This window comes from Bubalus bubalis, chromosome 14 (genome assembly GCF_019923935.1).
Source record: "Bubalus bubalis isolate 160015118507 breed Murrah chromosome 14, NDDB_SH_1, whole genome shotgun sequence".
In the NCBI taxonomy this organism is placed as follows: Eukaryota; Metazoa; Chordata; class Mammalia; order Artiodactyla; family Bovidae; genus Bubalus; species Bubalus bubalis.
In genome coordinates this window covers 52228316-52244704 of record NC_059170.1, presented here as the reverse complement: position 1 = coordinate 52244704, position 16389 = coordinate 52228316, and the positions used below count along the sequence as shown (strand labels likewise).

Here is a 16389-nt window from a genome sequence, read left to right as displayed (position 1 = left end):
AGATCTACAAGGAAAGGATAAAGGGTATCATATTCCCATTTACATGAGTCTTAAAGTAAAAAAAAGGCAGATTTAGTTATATCAAGAGAGACTTTGAAGTGAAATGTTAGAAATGTCACTGGAATTACATGCATAATTCCTGCTCTTAAATATGTTTCTTAATAAGTGGGCAAAAAACACACATACACACCATGTTTGAATAGTGATTATTTTCCTCCTTTTTCTGATCACACTTTCTGGAAAAGCTGCAAGGAAGAACCTCTGGTTGTTGGGAGTAAAAGGTATAAGCACACACTCTACCTGCCTTTCCTACCCAAATAAATCAAAAAGTTTAAATTGTTCATACATAGCTAATGTGGGGAAAAAACATTTAGAATGTAAATATAAAATTAACTGGCCTCCTTTGAAATAAGGAAAGTTGCTTTTTTTCTTCTTTTCCTTATCACTTTTTTCTGAACTGTTTCTCATATAGGTGAGTAATTCTTGAATTACCTCATTATAATCAACCTGAAACATGTAATCAGGTACGCTAACACTGACATCTAGTTGTGAAATAGAAGATCAATTGAATACATCAAATGTCTATTTCTTTTCATTCAAAGTCAAGCTTAATTAAAACTAAAAAGTATTTAGCAAAAACAGACATGCAAGGATTGTGAATTTAAAATGATCGCCAAAGTATATTTCCTACTTCTTTTTAAAGATTCTTGCACTTCAAATATGACAATAAGTGCATTTCTTTACACTAACAATGAAATATCAAAAAAGGAATGCAAAAAAAAAAATCCTTTAAAAATCATACCAAAAAATTAAATAAACTTAGGAATAAGCCTGATCAAAAACTTATATGCTGAAAACTATAATGAACAAAAAAGAACAGGATTCAAAGAAATGGAAAGATAATCCATGCTCTTAGATTGGAAGAATTAGCATCGTGAAAACAGCCATCCTGTCCAAAGCAATCTATTACTCATGACATTTTTCACATAACTAGAACAAATAATCCTAAAATGTATATGGAACCATAGAAGACCCAGAACTGCCAAAGCAATCCTGAGGAAAAAGAACAAAGCAGGTGGCAAAACTCTCCTAGACTTTGGATGATACTACAAAGCTACAGTAATCAAAATGCTACTGGCATAAAAACAGATACATGGATAATGGTACAAGAGTAAAAGCCCAGATAAACCCACACACCTATGTCAATTAACCTTTGACAAAGGAGTCAAGAATATACAATATAGAATATAGAACAGGGAAAAGTTAGCAAATGGTGCTGGGAAAAGTTTGATGGCCACATGTAAATCAATAAAGTTAGAACATCCTCACACCATACACAAAAATAAATCCAAAATGGCTTAAAGACTTAAACATAAAGCATGACACTATAAAACTCCTAAAAGAAAACATAGGCAAAACATTATCTGACATAAATCATACCAATTTTTTTTTAGGTCAGTCTCCCAAGGCAACAGAAATAAAAGCATAAATAAATAAATGGGACCTAATCAAACTTACAAGCTTTTGCACAGCAAACAAAACCATAAGCAAAATGAATCTAAGACAACCTATGGAGTGGGAGAAAATATCTGCAAGCAACAAGGGCTTAATTTCCAAAATATACAATCAGCCCATACAACTCAACAACAACAAAAATCAAAAAACCCAACTAAAAAATGGGCAGAACTAAATAGACATTTCTCCAAAGAAAACATTGTTGATGTTGTTCAGTCACTAAATCACGTCCGACTCTTTGAAACCCCATGGACTGCAGCACACCAGACTTCCCTGTCCTTCATTATCTCCTGGAGTTTTCTCAAACTCATGTCCATTGAGTCAGAGATGCCATCCAACCATCTCATCCTCTGTCACTCCCTTTTCGTCCTGCCCTCAATCTTTCCCGGCATCAGGGTCTTTTCCAATGAGTCACTTCTAATCAGGTGGCCAAAGTACTGGAGCTGCAGTTTCAGGATCAGTCCTTCCAATGAATATTCAGGGTTGATTTCCTTTAGGATTGACTGGCTTGATCTCCTTGCTGTCCAAGGGACTTGCAAGAGTCCTCTCCAGCACCACAATTTGAAAGCATCAATTTTTTGGTGCTCAGCCTTCTTTATGGTCCAACTCTCACAACCATACATAACTACTGAAAAAACCATTGACTATACTGACCTTTGTCTGTAAGATGGTCTGTTTTTTAATATGCTGTCTAGGTTTTCATAGCTTTTCTTCTAAGGAGCAAGCCCCTTTTAATTTCACGGATGCAGTCACCATCCACAGTGATTTTGGAGCCCAAGAAAATAAAATCTGCCACTGTTTCCACTCCTCCCCCATCTATTTGCCATGAAGAAGACATAAAGACGTTCAACAAGCACATGAAAAGATGCTCAACGCCACTAATTATTAGAGAAATGCAAATCAAAGCTATAAGGAGGTACAAACCTCACACTGGTCAGAATGGCCATCATGAAGAGGTCTACAAATAACAAATGCTGGAGAAGGTGTAGTGAAAAAGGAACCATCCTACACTGTTGGTGGGAATGTAAGCTGGTACCTTAACTACTGAAAGACAGTACGGAGGTTCCTCAAAGCTAAAAATAAGAGTTACCGTAAGATACAGCAATCCCACTCCTGGGCATATATCCACACAAAACTATAATTTAAAAAGATACATGCACCCCTATGTTCATAGCAGCACTATGCACAACAGCCAAGACAAGGAAACAATCTAAAGGCCACTGGTAGGTGAATGGATGAAGATGAGGCACATACATACAATGGAATATTACTTAGCCATAAAGAGGAATGAAACAATGTCATGGCCAACAACATATATGGCATAGAGATCATCACACTGAGGTAAATATAAAGTGTATGTGTATACATTAAGGAAAAAAAAAAAAAAAGCCAGCTGTCAATGGGGCTATATCTTGATGGCAGATGTGTAATTCTGGGGTGATTCTTACCTCTTTCTTTAAACTTTCTTGGATTATTTGTGGGATTTTTTTTTTTTTTACAATAGTAATGTATTTTATAATCAGTAAAATATTTTATATTTTATAATGGGCTTCCCTTGTAGCTCAGTCAGTAAAAAATCTGCCTGCAGTACAGGAGACCCAGGTTCAATCCCTGGGTTGGGAAGATCCTCTGGAGAAGGAAATGGCAACCCATTCCAGTATCCTTGCCTGGAAAACCTCATGGACAGAGGAGCCTGGTGGGCTGCAGTCCATGGGGTCACAAAGAGTCAGGCACGACTGAGTGACTAACACTTAGTTACTTATCATCAGTAAAAAGCAAACAAAAATTTTTTGTCTTGAAAAAAAGAATTCAATACTTCTCTTGGTTATAACCCTGAAAAATCAAAAGAAAAGTAAATTTCAAGAACAGACAAGAATATATTCTTATACACTAGCTACATTCTCAAAACACACAGAGGCCCTCCCACACACACACACCAGCAAACAGTTGTAACTCAGTGCATCATTTTATCCCACCAACACAATAGTCAAAAGAATACAACACGAAGTAAAGTGACTGAGATAGTTTTTAAAAGATCAACATATGGCACCCAATATAATGAGTTGAAAGCTAACTATTTAAATATTGTTGTTGTTGTTTAGTTGCTAAGTTGTGTCTGACTCTTTGTGAGCCCATGACTGTAGCACGCCAGGCTCCTCGGTCCAAGAGATTTCCCAGGAAAGAATACTACAATGGGTTGCCATTCTCTTTTCCAGGGAATCTTCCTGACCCAGAGATGGAACCTGAGTCTCCTGCATTGGCAAGCAGATTCTTTACCACTGAGCCACCTGGGAAGCCCACCTATTTAAATACTTAACAGAATTCAAGGGATAGAAATCTGTCTTCTCCACTTTCACCATGACATCTAAGACCTTCACCTTAAACTCTTTAAAGGCAAACCATGTTTAAAAACACATTTTATTTAAATAAACACATGTAATGCAGCCTATTACAGATTTAAACAACAAAGACTATTTTACATAAATTTGCTGTGAGTGAATTAACATCTATGAATTGTTCATGTTTTTGGTGATGCTTTCTCATAATTTAAAGATGACAATTTCTGACATATTCATTCTGACCAAGTTAATGAAGAACTTACAGATGACATAAGCATCAGTACTCTGTATCTAGTTAGTTGTGAGTGAAAAAACAAAGGCTTGTTGTAAAAGTGTAATTATGTTATCAATCATAAAGATCCCCAAGATTAAAACTCCTCTCCTGCCAGTCTGAGTCCTTCTTTGCTTTATGGCAGAAAGCAAAGAAGAACTAAAGAGCCTCTTAATGAAAGTGAAGGAGGAGAGTGAAAAATTTGACTTAAAATTCAACATTCAGAAAACTAAGATCATGGCATCTGGTCCCATCACTTCATGGCAAATTGATGGGAAACAATGGAAAGAGTAATAGACTTTATTCTTTTGGGCTCCAAAATCACTGTGGATGGTGACTGCAGCCGTGAAATTAAGACGCTTGCTCCTTGGAAGAAAACCTATGACCAACCTAGACAGCATATTAAAAAGCAGAGACATTACTTTGCCAACAAATATCCATCTAATCCAAGTTATGGTTTTTCCAGTAGGAAAAACATCCAGTATGGACCTGAGGGTTGGACTCTCACGAAAGCTGAGCGCCAAAGAATTGATGCTTTTGAATTGTGGTGTTGGAGAAGACTCTTGATATTTCCTTGGACTGCAAGAAGATCCATCCAGTCAATCTTGGGGGAAATCAGTCCTGAATATTCACTGGAAGGACTGATGCTGAGGCTGAAGCTTCAATATTTTGGCCACTTGATGCAAAGAACAGACTCACTGGAAAAGACCCTGATGCTGGGAAAGACTGAAGGAGGGAGGAGAAGGGGACGACAGAGGATGAGCTGGTTGGATGACATCACTGACACGATGGACATGAGTTTGAGTAGGCTGTGGGAGTTGGTAATGGACAGGGAAGCCTGGCGTGCTGCAGTTCATGGGGTTGCAAAGAGTCAGACACGACTGAGCAACTGAACTGAACTGAACTGAAGTTTTATAACTCTGCACTAGACCAGAAAGCACAGGCTAGTCCTAAGACCTCAGAGGAAAAGGCATTCAATTAACTTCATTGCTCATTTTCCTCCTCCATACTCCTCCTGACTGTATGCAAACCTTTTTCACTACGCCACATAGTACTCAATAAATACTAGCTATCATTATTTTTTATAATCAAGGCTGTCACAGGCACACCCTAAGAGATCTTTTATTCAAAATGTGTGTATGTGCATACATGTGTGTGCATCTGTTCACATAGTCCAAGAAAAGATTTAGAATATGATACCCAGTTAGCTCGTTGCCTGTGTTTGAATTTTAGCTTCACTCTTTCCAACTGTGTGACTTAAACAAATTCTTGACCTCAGTGTCTTCACCTATAAAACAGAGATAATAAGGTACCTACATCACAGTTGCCTGAGGATTAAATTACTTAATACCTATAAGATCCTTACATTTGTGCTCACCATACAGTGGTCACTCAATAAATGTTTGCTAGTATTATCAAAAATACAAAGACTGTTAAAAATAAGAATATCAAATGTTGAAATATATATATATATATATATAGGCGTGATAGGAATTCTCACTGCAGATGTGAACATCAATTGAGGATTCAATGTTTTAGGAGTTTGGCTGTATGTATCTAAAGTCTAAAAACTGCTTTGAACTTACCAATTTTATACTTGGGCACATACCCTAAGGTATGGCAGATAGAATAAAGACCCCTCAAAGATGTCCACATCCTAATCTCTGAAGCTTGTGAAATGTTACCTTACATAGCAATGGGGACTTTGCAGATATGACTAAGGATCAAGAGGAAATTATCCTGGGTTATAATGATAGACCCAGTATAATCACAAGAAGGATGAAAGACGGTTAGAGTCAGAGAAGAAGATGTGATGAGGGAAGCAGAGGTCAGGGAGAAAGATGTGAAGATGCTACACTTCTGGCTCTGAAGATGGAGGAAGGGATCACGAGCCAAATGCAGGTGACCTACAAACACTGGAAAAGGCCAGGAAGGAGATTCTCTCCTAGGGCCTCCAGAAGGAACCAGCCCTGGCAACACCTTGATGTTAAGACATCTGACCTCCAGAGCTGTAAGGGAATATATCTGTGTTGCTTTAAGCCATTAAGTTTATGGTCAACTGTTACAGCAGCAACAGGCAACTAGTACATAAGGCAATAACAGAGATATAGAGAAAAGACGCATATGATGTATCAATGGCATGTTATTTATAACAGTGAAAATTACAAGCAACCTAATTGTGGAATGGAATGGACATTCCATAAAATGGAATGTCACACAACCATTAAATATCAAAAGTTAACAAAGACATTTAACGGCAAAGAAAAATTCAAGATATTCCATGTGAAAAAAGCTATAATTTATTTTAGTGTTCATGGACCCATGTAGGACACAGATTGAAAAGATAAAATCTAAATCCTCAACAAGGATTAGCCCTACATGAGCATAATATATAATTTTTAAATTTTCTTCTGCATTTGTCCAGCATGGGTATTTCCTTAGCAGGCTATAATCTCTGGAGGAGAGAACAGAGCATGTCTATAGAGTCCCTTGGGCTGCAAGGAGATCCAACCAGTCCATCCTAAAGCAGATCAGTCCTGGGTGTTCACTGGAAGAACTGATGTTGAAGCTGAAACTCCAATATTTTAGCCACCTGATGTGAAGAGCTGACTCATTTGAAAAGACCCTGATGCTGGGAAAGATTGGGCGCAGGAGGAGAAGGGGACGACAGAGGATGAGATGGTTGGATGGCATCACCGACTCAATGGACATGGGTTTGGGTGGACTCCGGCAGTTGGTGATGGACAGGGAGGCCTGGCGTGCTGCAGTTCATGGGGTCGCAAAGAGTCGGGCATGACTGAGTGACTGAACTGATAGACCCATTACATAGAAATCAGTCAGCAATTATGTCCTGAATGAATAATAAGCATGGTTTCAGTATTTCCCTACTTTCAACAAATGTATTACACAGTTAAAAATAAAAAGAGCACTAAATGTAAAAATATTTTTAAAATATCCAACTTCATTTGTTATCAAAAAATTAAAATAATCTCACCTAGTAAATTATATAGTCTTAGGTATTATATTGGTATATCTATAGTCACACAAACACTATGAAATTTAAGCTGATATGTCCTTTAAAAACGAACCTGACGATATCAACAGTCAGTAAAATGCTCATGCTCTATAACTTACTCATTCAAATATATGTTGAGTATCTGCTTTGTGCAAGCACTAATCTTGATGCCAACGATACAACAGTCAACAAGCTAAATCTCTACACACACAAAACAAACAAGATTCTGACACAGAAACATCCCCACCTGATGGAGATTCCATTTTAGGAGAGGCAATTAGAAACATAACCAAGAAAAACAGTATGATAGGAATAGTAAATGCTTATAGTAAAAATCCAGAGAAGTCAATGGCACCCCACTCTAGTACTCTTGCCTGGAAAATCCCATGGACGGAGGAGCCTGGTAGGCTGCAGTCCATGGGGTCGCTAAGAGTCAGACACGACTGAGCAACTTCACTTTCACTTTTCACTTTCATGCATTGGAGAAGGAAATGGCAACCCACTCCAGTGTTCTTGCCTGGAGAATCCCAGGGACAGGGGAGCCTGGTGGGCTGCCGTCTATGGGGTCGCACAGAGTCGGACATGACTGACGCGACTTAGCAGCAGCAGCAGCAGCAGGGTAAAAATCAAACAGAAAGGGGGACAGGGAGGCAGAGCAGAAGGTGCAGTTTTTGATACTGACCAGGGAAGAACGAGAAGATGACACTAGAGTAAACACAGGGACTAAGCACGTGTCTATGTGGGGAGCAGGGTGCCAGGCAGAGGGAATAGCAAGTTCAACAGCACTGAAGTGGCGATGTGCTTGATGTGTGCTGGAGAGCAAGACCCTCAGCCCCACTCCACCCCAGAAGCTAACACTGAAAGCGAGACAATGTGCATGCTTCCTGACTTTTTTCTATGTCCACACTCATCTACATTACACACACATGCAATATTGTACATATGTGCCCAAATATGACAACTAGCATAAAAGCCAGTTGCCCATTTTCCACATAAGACTAGCCAAAATGAGAGGTAAAGCCATTTCCATAATACAGACGATGAAAGGAAATGACTTCATGTTATATAATTTATTAATTTAGTTACATAAACATTTTAAATAACACTTTCTTATTATGTTCATTTAGAAACATTGCTTTGTCCACTCAAATTTCATGAAACAAGATTATTCTATATGCATCTTGAAATCACGGTCTTTACCATCCATGGAGCCACTTTTTAAGTTATCTAACAATTTTCAGCAGCACATCAATTTCAAAGTTACTTAAGATCTAGTACTTTTTTTGAGTCCATGCACAATGATGTCACTGGAAATATTATGCCAACCACAACTACCCATTAGCTATTTGTGATCTCCACAAAATAACCCCATAGTGTATTGCTTTGTAATGCAATTTCTAGAAGGTTTGTTTACAATGATATCTAATACTTATAATTGTAAGGTCATCTTCCCAAAAATTATCTCTAAACCTTTAAATTCGGCTGTAACATTTTTCATCAATTTCAAGTGACCCCAACAAGCTTCCTAAATGGGTATTAAGTTTTTTCAAGCTAATGTAACTTTTCCAAGCAGTGTTTTATTACTTTGTTGTTCAAACTAAAATAAGGTAGTTGAAGAATATCAACATTCTTCATGAGAACTATAATATAAGGCCATATCCTCTTTCCAAAGTATAGTTTTTGGAGGGAAAATGAATATATTACATTGAAGATTTATGACAAATATGTGTTTAAGGGCATACGTATATATGTTTGGGTTTTGGTTTTGATGAAATCACAAGCCCTTTGATGATACAATCATGGGAGAAATGCAAAAGACAACCTTTTATGAGAAACAGATCTCTGGATTTCAAGCATGCCTCCCTAGCCAAATACTGAAATGCCAACCCACACACACACAAAAAAAACTGTAACATTATAGATTCACATATTTTTTCTTCAAGCCTGGTCACTGATATTCTGACAAATCAAAATTAACTTAAGGAAATCTCATTGGATGGAGAGTCAAGTAGAGATAAATGATCAGCATTAAGGCAAAATCAACAATTTTTTTTAAAACAACTCAGAAAATAATAACAAAAATAAAATGAGGCCACAAAAACAAAATGTCTTCTAAAGAAGCAGAGAAATTAAAAGTACTGTGGAACCTTATTATCATCTAAATTTCAGGGATTTTAGGACAAAATGTAAATAAGGCAAAATTACTTATTTAGTATCTCTTATTTGATCTATTAATATTAAAGTTCAAGTGCTCCTACTAGAACTGTGTATAAATCCTTTGAATTATGGGTTCTTTGTGGACTGATATTGACCTATAATTAAGGAACATGCCATAGTCTATGAGGGTCATGCATGCGCTAAAAGGCTATGATGTTTGTTGCTTAAACGAAGTCTCATTCACTGAGAACAAAGGGATTATTAAATTCACTATTGAGTTTGAACAAAAGTCACTAATAGATGCTGAAAAACTATTATAATTAACTCTCTAATGGAGTGGTTTTACTTTAGTCCAAGAGTTATGCTAGGCTTGTGGTAATTAAAAGTCCCAGAATGAAAAGAACTAGTGAAAAAGTAAGAGCAACTATTGATCCAGAATGGTATTTATAGTATTTTTAAAATCTCAACATACAATCTACTTATTTTCCAAAGATGTGCATGCATGCTCAGTCACTGGGTCATGTCCAACTCTTTGCAACCCTATGGACTATAGCCCTCCAGGCTCCTTTGTCCATGGGATTTCCCAGGTAAGAATACTAGACTGGGTTGCCATTTCCTCCTCCAAGAAGGATCTCTCTGACTCAGGGATCAAACCTGCATCTCCTGCCATCTAGGAAGATAGATATATATATATCTATATATATATAGGATGAGAGCAGTTTGGCACTATTTCTGAAGATCACACTTCAGAAATACTCCTAGTAATTTCCCAATGGCAAAGCAAAAAGCCAAAAGAAATCCTAAGAAGGCTCCAGACACCAACAAATACCAAATTCTACATGTAATATTAATTTCATACACCTTTATGATAATAATCATTCTGGAGTCACTCACAGATATACTCTCATATATCAACCTCTTCTTTTCAACTTTCCATACAAAGAAATAACATTTCTTGACAGGAATAAAGTTAAACTTCCAATTAATTTTACCATATCTCATTATTATAACAACATATGATTAAAATTCTACACTGAGTTAAAACCAACTTATTCTCAATAGGTGTGATTATTCTGAGAAAAGTTCAAATGTCTTCTCATGTGATACAGAAAAAAAAAACCTCTATTATCTATTAAAATTTCACATATAATCACACACATAAAAACTTTTTATGCTTCTATTCAATTGGTCACTCTCCAGCACATACACACACACACACACACACACACACACACATTTGTTCTATACCCTGCATAACACCTTTTCACATCCTTTAAAACGTTATCCATGGATCAACTTTGGGAAGTGCCGATTTAGCTCATCCAAAAAAACAAAAAAGAGAGAGAGACCTTCATGATTCAGACTTAATATCTAAGCTTAAATTTGTCACAGTATAATGATATCTACTTTAAGCTACATAGTTTATGGCAAACGTGACCTTGTTCACCTATTCATTCCACAAATATGTGTAAGTGATGTTCTAGACAAAATCTATCCTATTATGGAATTATATTCTAGTTGTGGGGGGGCCAACCAACAAATAATTAAGTATATAAGTATATACTATGCCTAATCATGAAAAGTACTATGGTAAAAATAAAGGAGAGTAAGCCAGACAGTGTGGAAGAAGAATCTGGTTATATTTGTATGTAGGTTGGTTAGAGGACGTCTCAGTAGCAGCAACCTGAAGAAAATGAGGGAGCAGGTCTGGGACATATCTGAGAAAAGATACTTCTAGACCAGAAAAGAGAGACAATGCAAAGGTCCAAAGATGGGAACATGCTTGTTTGTCAGAGAAACAGACAGGAAACTGGTGTTATGGACTGAATGTTAATGTTCCCCCCAAATCCATATGTTGAAACTTTTACCTCCCAGTGTGATGGTGCTAGGAGGTGGGGCTTTGGGGAGGTCATTAGAATGAGAAGTAGGTGAATGAGGGTAGAGCTCTCATGAGTAGGATAATGCCCTGAAAGTAAGGAGATAGCTTGCTTCCCCTCTCTTCTACCAAGTGACGACATGATGAGCAGGCAACCTGGAAGACGGCCCTCACCAGAATTTAACCATGCTACCACGAGGATTTGAAATTCCAGCCTTCAGAACTGTGAGAGATTAATTTCTATTGCTTATGAGTCTCTGGTACTCTATTGCTGCTGTAGTTGAGTCACTCAGTCGTGTCCGAAACTCTGCAACGCCATGGGCTGCAGCACGCCAGGCCTCCCTGTCCTCCACCATCTCCCGGAGCGCGCTCACTCATGTCCATCGAATCGGTGACGCCACGCAACCATCTCATCCTCTGTCGTCCCCTTCTCCTCCTGCCCTCGATCTTTCCCAGCATCAGGGTCTTTTACAATGAGTCAGCTTTTCCCATCACGTGGCCAAAGTGTTGGAGTTTCAGCTTCAGCATCAGTCCTTCCAATGAATATTCAAACTGATTTCCTTCAGAATGGACTGGTTGGATATCCTCGCAGTCCAAGGGACTCTCAGGAGTCTTCTCCAACACCACAGTTCAAAAGCATCAATTCTTCGGCACTCAGCTTTCTTCACAGTCCAACTCTCACATCCATACATGACTACTGGAAAAACCACAGCCTTGACTAGACGGACCTTTGTTGGCAAAGTAATGTCTCTGCTTTTCACTATGCTATCTAGGTTGGTCATAACTTTCCTTCCAAGGAGTAAGCATCTTTTAATTTCATGGCTGCAATCACCATCTGCAGTGATTTGGGAGCCCCCCAAAATAAAGTCTGACACTGTTTCCACTGTTTCCCCATCTATTTCCCATGAAGTGATGGGACCGGATGCCATGATCTTCGTGTTCTGAATGTGGAGCTTTAAGCCAACTTTTTCACTCTCCTCTTTCACTTTCATCAAGAGGCTTTTTAGTTCCTCTTCACTTTTTGCCATAAGGGTGGTGTCATCTGCATATCTGAGGTTATTGAGATTTCTCCCGGCAATCGTGATTCCAGCTTGTGCTTCTTCCAGTCCAGCGTTTCTCATGATGTTCTCTGCATATAAGTTAAATAAGCAGGGTGACAATATACAGCCTTGATGTACTCCTTTTCCTATCTGGAACCAGTCTGTTGTTTCATGTCCAGTTCTAACTGTTGCTTCCTGACCTGCATATAGGTTTCTCAAGAGGCAGGTCAGGTGGTCTGGTATGCCCATCTCTTGAAGAATTTTCCACAGTTTATTGTGATCCACACAGTCAAAGGCTTTGGCATAGTCAATAAAGCAGAAATAGATGTTTTTCTGGAGCTCCCTTGCTTTTTCCATGATCCAGCAGATGTTGGCAATTTGATCTCTGGTTCCTTTGCCTTTTCTAAAACCAGCTTGAACATCTGGAAGTTCATGGTTCACGTATTACTAAAGCCTGGCTTGGAGAATTTTGAGCATTGCTTTACTAGCATGTGAGATGAGTGCAATTATGCGGTGCATTGTGCCTGAGTGCAGTCTTTGGCATTGCCTATCTTTGGGATTGGAATGAAAACTGACCTTTTCCAGTCCTGTGGCCACTGCTGAGTTTTCCAAATTTGCTGGCATATTGCGTGCAGCATTTTCACAGCATCATCTTTCAGGATTTGAAATAGCTCAACTGGAATTCCATCACCTCCACTAGCTTTGTTCATAGTGATGCTTCATAAGGCCCACTTGACTTCACATTCCAGGATGTCTGGCTCTAGGTCAGTGATCACACCATCGTGATTATCTGGGTCGTGAAGATCTTTTTTGTACAGTTCTTCTGTGTATTTTTGCCATCTCTTCTTAATATCTTCTGCTTCTGTTAAGTCCATACCATTTCTGTCCTTTATCGAGCCCATCTTTGCATGAAATGTTCCCTTGGTATCTCTAATTTTCTTGAAGTGATCTCTAGTCTTTCCCATTCTGTTGTTTTCCTCTATTTCTTTGCATTGACCACTGAGGAAGGCTTTCTTATCTCTCCTTAATATTCTTTGGAACTCTGCATTCAGATACTTGTATCTTTCCTTATCTCCTTTGCATTTCGTTTCTCTTCTTTTCACAGCTATTTGTAAGGCCTCCCCAGACAGCCATTTTGCTTTTTTGCAGTACTTTTCCATGGGGATGGTCTTGATCCCTGTCTCCTGTACAATGTCACGAACCTCTGTCCACAGTTCTTCAGGCACTCTATCAGATCTAATCCCTTGAAACTTTTAGTTACCTCCACTGTATAATCATAAGGGATTTGATTTAGGTCATACCTGGATGGTCTAGTGGTTTTCCCTACTTTCTTCAATTTAAGCCTGAATTTGGCAATACGGAGCTGATGATCTGAGCCACAGTCAGCTCCCGGTCTTGTTTTTGCTGACTGTATAGAGCTTCTCCATCTTTGGCTGCAAAGAATATAATCAATCTGATTTCGGTGTTGGCCACCTGGTGATGTCCATGTGTAGAGTCTTCTCTTGTGTTGTTGGAAGAGGGTGTTTGCTATGACCAGTGCATTCTCTTGGCAAAACTCTATTAGCTTTTGCCCTGCTTCATTCCGTATTCCAAGGCCAAATTTGCCTGTTACTCCAGGTGTTTCTTGACTTCCTATTTTTGCATTCTAGTCCCCTATAATGAAAAGGACATCTTTTTTGGGTGTCAGTTCTAAAAGGTCTTGTAGGTCTTCATAGAACTGTTCAACTTCAGCTTCTTCAGCGTTACTGGTTGAGGCATAGACTTGGATTACTGTGATATTGAATGGTTTGCCTTGGAAACGAACAGAGATCATTCTGTCATTTTTGAGATTGCACCCAAGTACTGCATTTCAGACTCTTTTGTTGACCATGATGGCTACTCCATTTCTTCTAAGGGATTCCTGCCCACAGTAGTAGATATAATGGTCATCTAAGTTAAATTCACCCATTCCAGTGCATTTTCATTCACTGATTCCTAGAATGTCAACGTTTACTCTTGCCATCTCCTGTTTGACCATTTCCTATTTGCCTTGAATCATGGACCTAACATTCCAGGTTCCAATGCAATATTGCTCTTGACAGCATTGGACCTTGCTTCAGTCACCAGTCACATCCACAACTGGGTATTGTTTTTGCTTTGGCTCCATCCCTTCATTCTTTCTGGAGTTATTTCTCCACTGATCTCCAGTAGCGTATTGGGCACCTACCGACCTGGGGAGTTCCTCTTTCAGTATCCTATCATTTTGCCTTTTCATACTGTTCATGGGGTTCTCAAGGCAAGAATACTGAAGTAGTCAATCTAGTGAATCTAATCACACGGACCACAGCCTTGTCTCAATGAAACTAAGCCATGCCGTGTGGGGCCACCCAAGACAGGCGGATCATGGTGGAGAGGTCTGACAGAATATGGTCCACTGGAGAAGGGAATGACATATAAAAACTCCTTAGTAATTGTTGCAGTTAACCACCATTGTTACTAGTTTGCATTATTATATATTAATAAAAACCCCATGGAAAACAGCAACATTTTATTACAAAAAAAATTTTAACTTTAGTACATCAAATAAATGAATGTTGAAAGACAAGAAGCAATATCCCTAATATGCCAACCTCAGGTCAAAAGATGATAGAGAGTCCAAGTAGAGAGGCCACAGGAGGGGTACTGTGGATCACAGGGTCAGCAGAGGAAGGCTGTTCTGAAGCAGCCACATGTTACTCAGCTGTGGAAGACAAAATGCAGCTGCAGCATGAAAGCCTGAGGTTAGGGCACTTGGGTGGAGACGACTGCAAAAGCTAAGGCCAGAGCATAAGGGGAATTCTGAAGGTCTGAGGAACAAAGAGAAAGAAGAACTGGAAGCCTGGAAAAGAGAAGCAGGCGCGACTGGCAGATAAGGCTGAAGAGGTGGACGGAGGCTAGATCTCACAGGCCTTCTACGAAGAGGGGACTGTGATTCTAACCTCAGAGGGAGACCACTGACCCCAGGGAGTAACACGATCCAGCTTACCAGGTAAGAGATCACTTTGTTGCTAAATGGAGAAAGGATGGCGCAGGGAAGCAGAGTGGAAGAAAGCAGGGGAGCAGTTGGGAAACTATTTTAATATTTTAAGTGAGAGATGACATAACTTAGATTTGGGATGGTAGCAGTAGTAATAGAAATATGTATAGACAAATTCAGGTTGCAATGGCTAGTAGGGGGGAAAATATCTAATCATTTATTAACCCCCAAAAAACGCAAACTAAAATTACACAACTTCCCCTAACAAATTCACAAAGGTTAAAAACGGAGAATACAAATTCTGAGGAAAATGTAGTTGAAGGAGGCACTCAAATCCTCTGAAAAGCAACCTGCTATATCACCAAAAGTCCAAAAATTCTCAGTATTTTTGACTTAGTAACTAGCACATAGTCTTTCATTAATTAATTTGACTTCTAGAAAACATGCTAAAGAGAAAACCAAGATTAATGCTCAATAATTAATTGCAGCACATTTAAACTTGCAAAAAATGGGGGCGGGGGGTGGATTAACATCCAACATTTAAGGAGTGGCTGAATTACAGCACTAAGTAACCTTTAAGGGGCTTTAAGATAGGGGGGTAAAATGCTGACAATCTTAGAAAATTAACTAAGAGCACAAGTAACGCTAGTTTTGTTTTCCCGCTGGTAAATTTTGTTACTTTACATAGAGAACTGAACACAGAGAGCCATCAAATAATTTGTAATAAAAATTTAATAATCACTAATCGCTTCTAGATTCAAACTCAATATATATGCTTAGAAAATTTACGTGCTCAACTTAAGACGTACTGTCCGTATCTTACAGTATTAGTCTCGTGTTACCCTTGGTACTAAAAAAGGGAAGCAGGGAGGTTTCAGTTTTGTGGTTGTCATAGTAATTTAAGAATAAACATACACGTTCCATGTCTATTTGTCACTCTACAACTCCAGTGCCTAGCATAGAACCCGGAACTGAAGAGGGGCTCGCTCAATAAACATTTCTGAGTGCAAACTGCGGACATGAACCTTGCAGTTCCAACTTAGCACCAAACAAATCTAAAACCTCAAAATGCAAGAGGTACATGAGGACAGTATTTATAATATTTTGAATGGTTACAATGTACCAGGCATTATTAACCATTTTAAACAATTTTTCTTTAAGGTTCATAACGTTTCATCTC

At 38.7% G+C, this 16389-nt stretch overlaps 1 protein-coding gene across 4 annotated transcripts in view; it reads right to left on the bottom strand.

Annotated features, from left to right (window-relative positions):
- Nucleotides 1-16389, bottom strand: part of TRDMT1 (tRNA aspartic acid methyltransferase 1) — a 90752-nt gene that overhangs the window by 33823 nt on the left and 40540 nt on the right. The window lies entirely within an intron of this gene.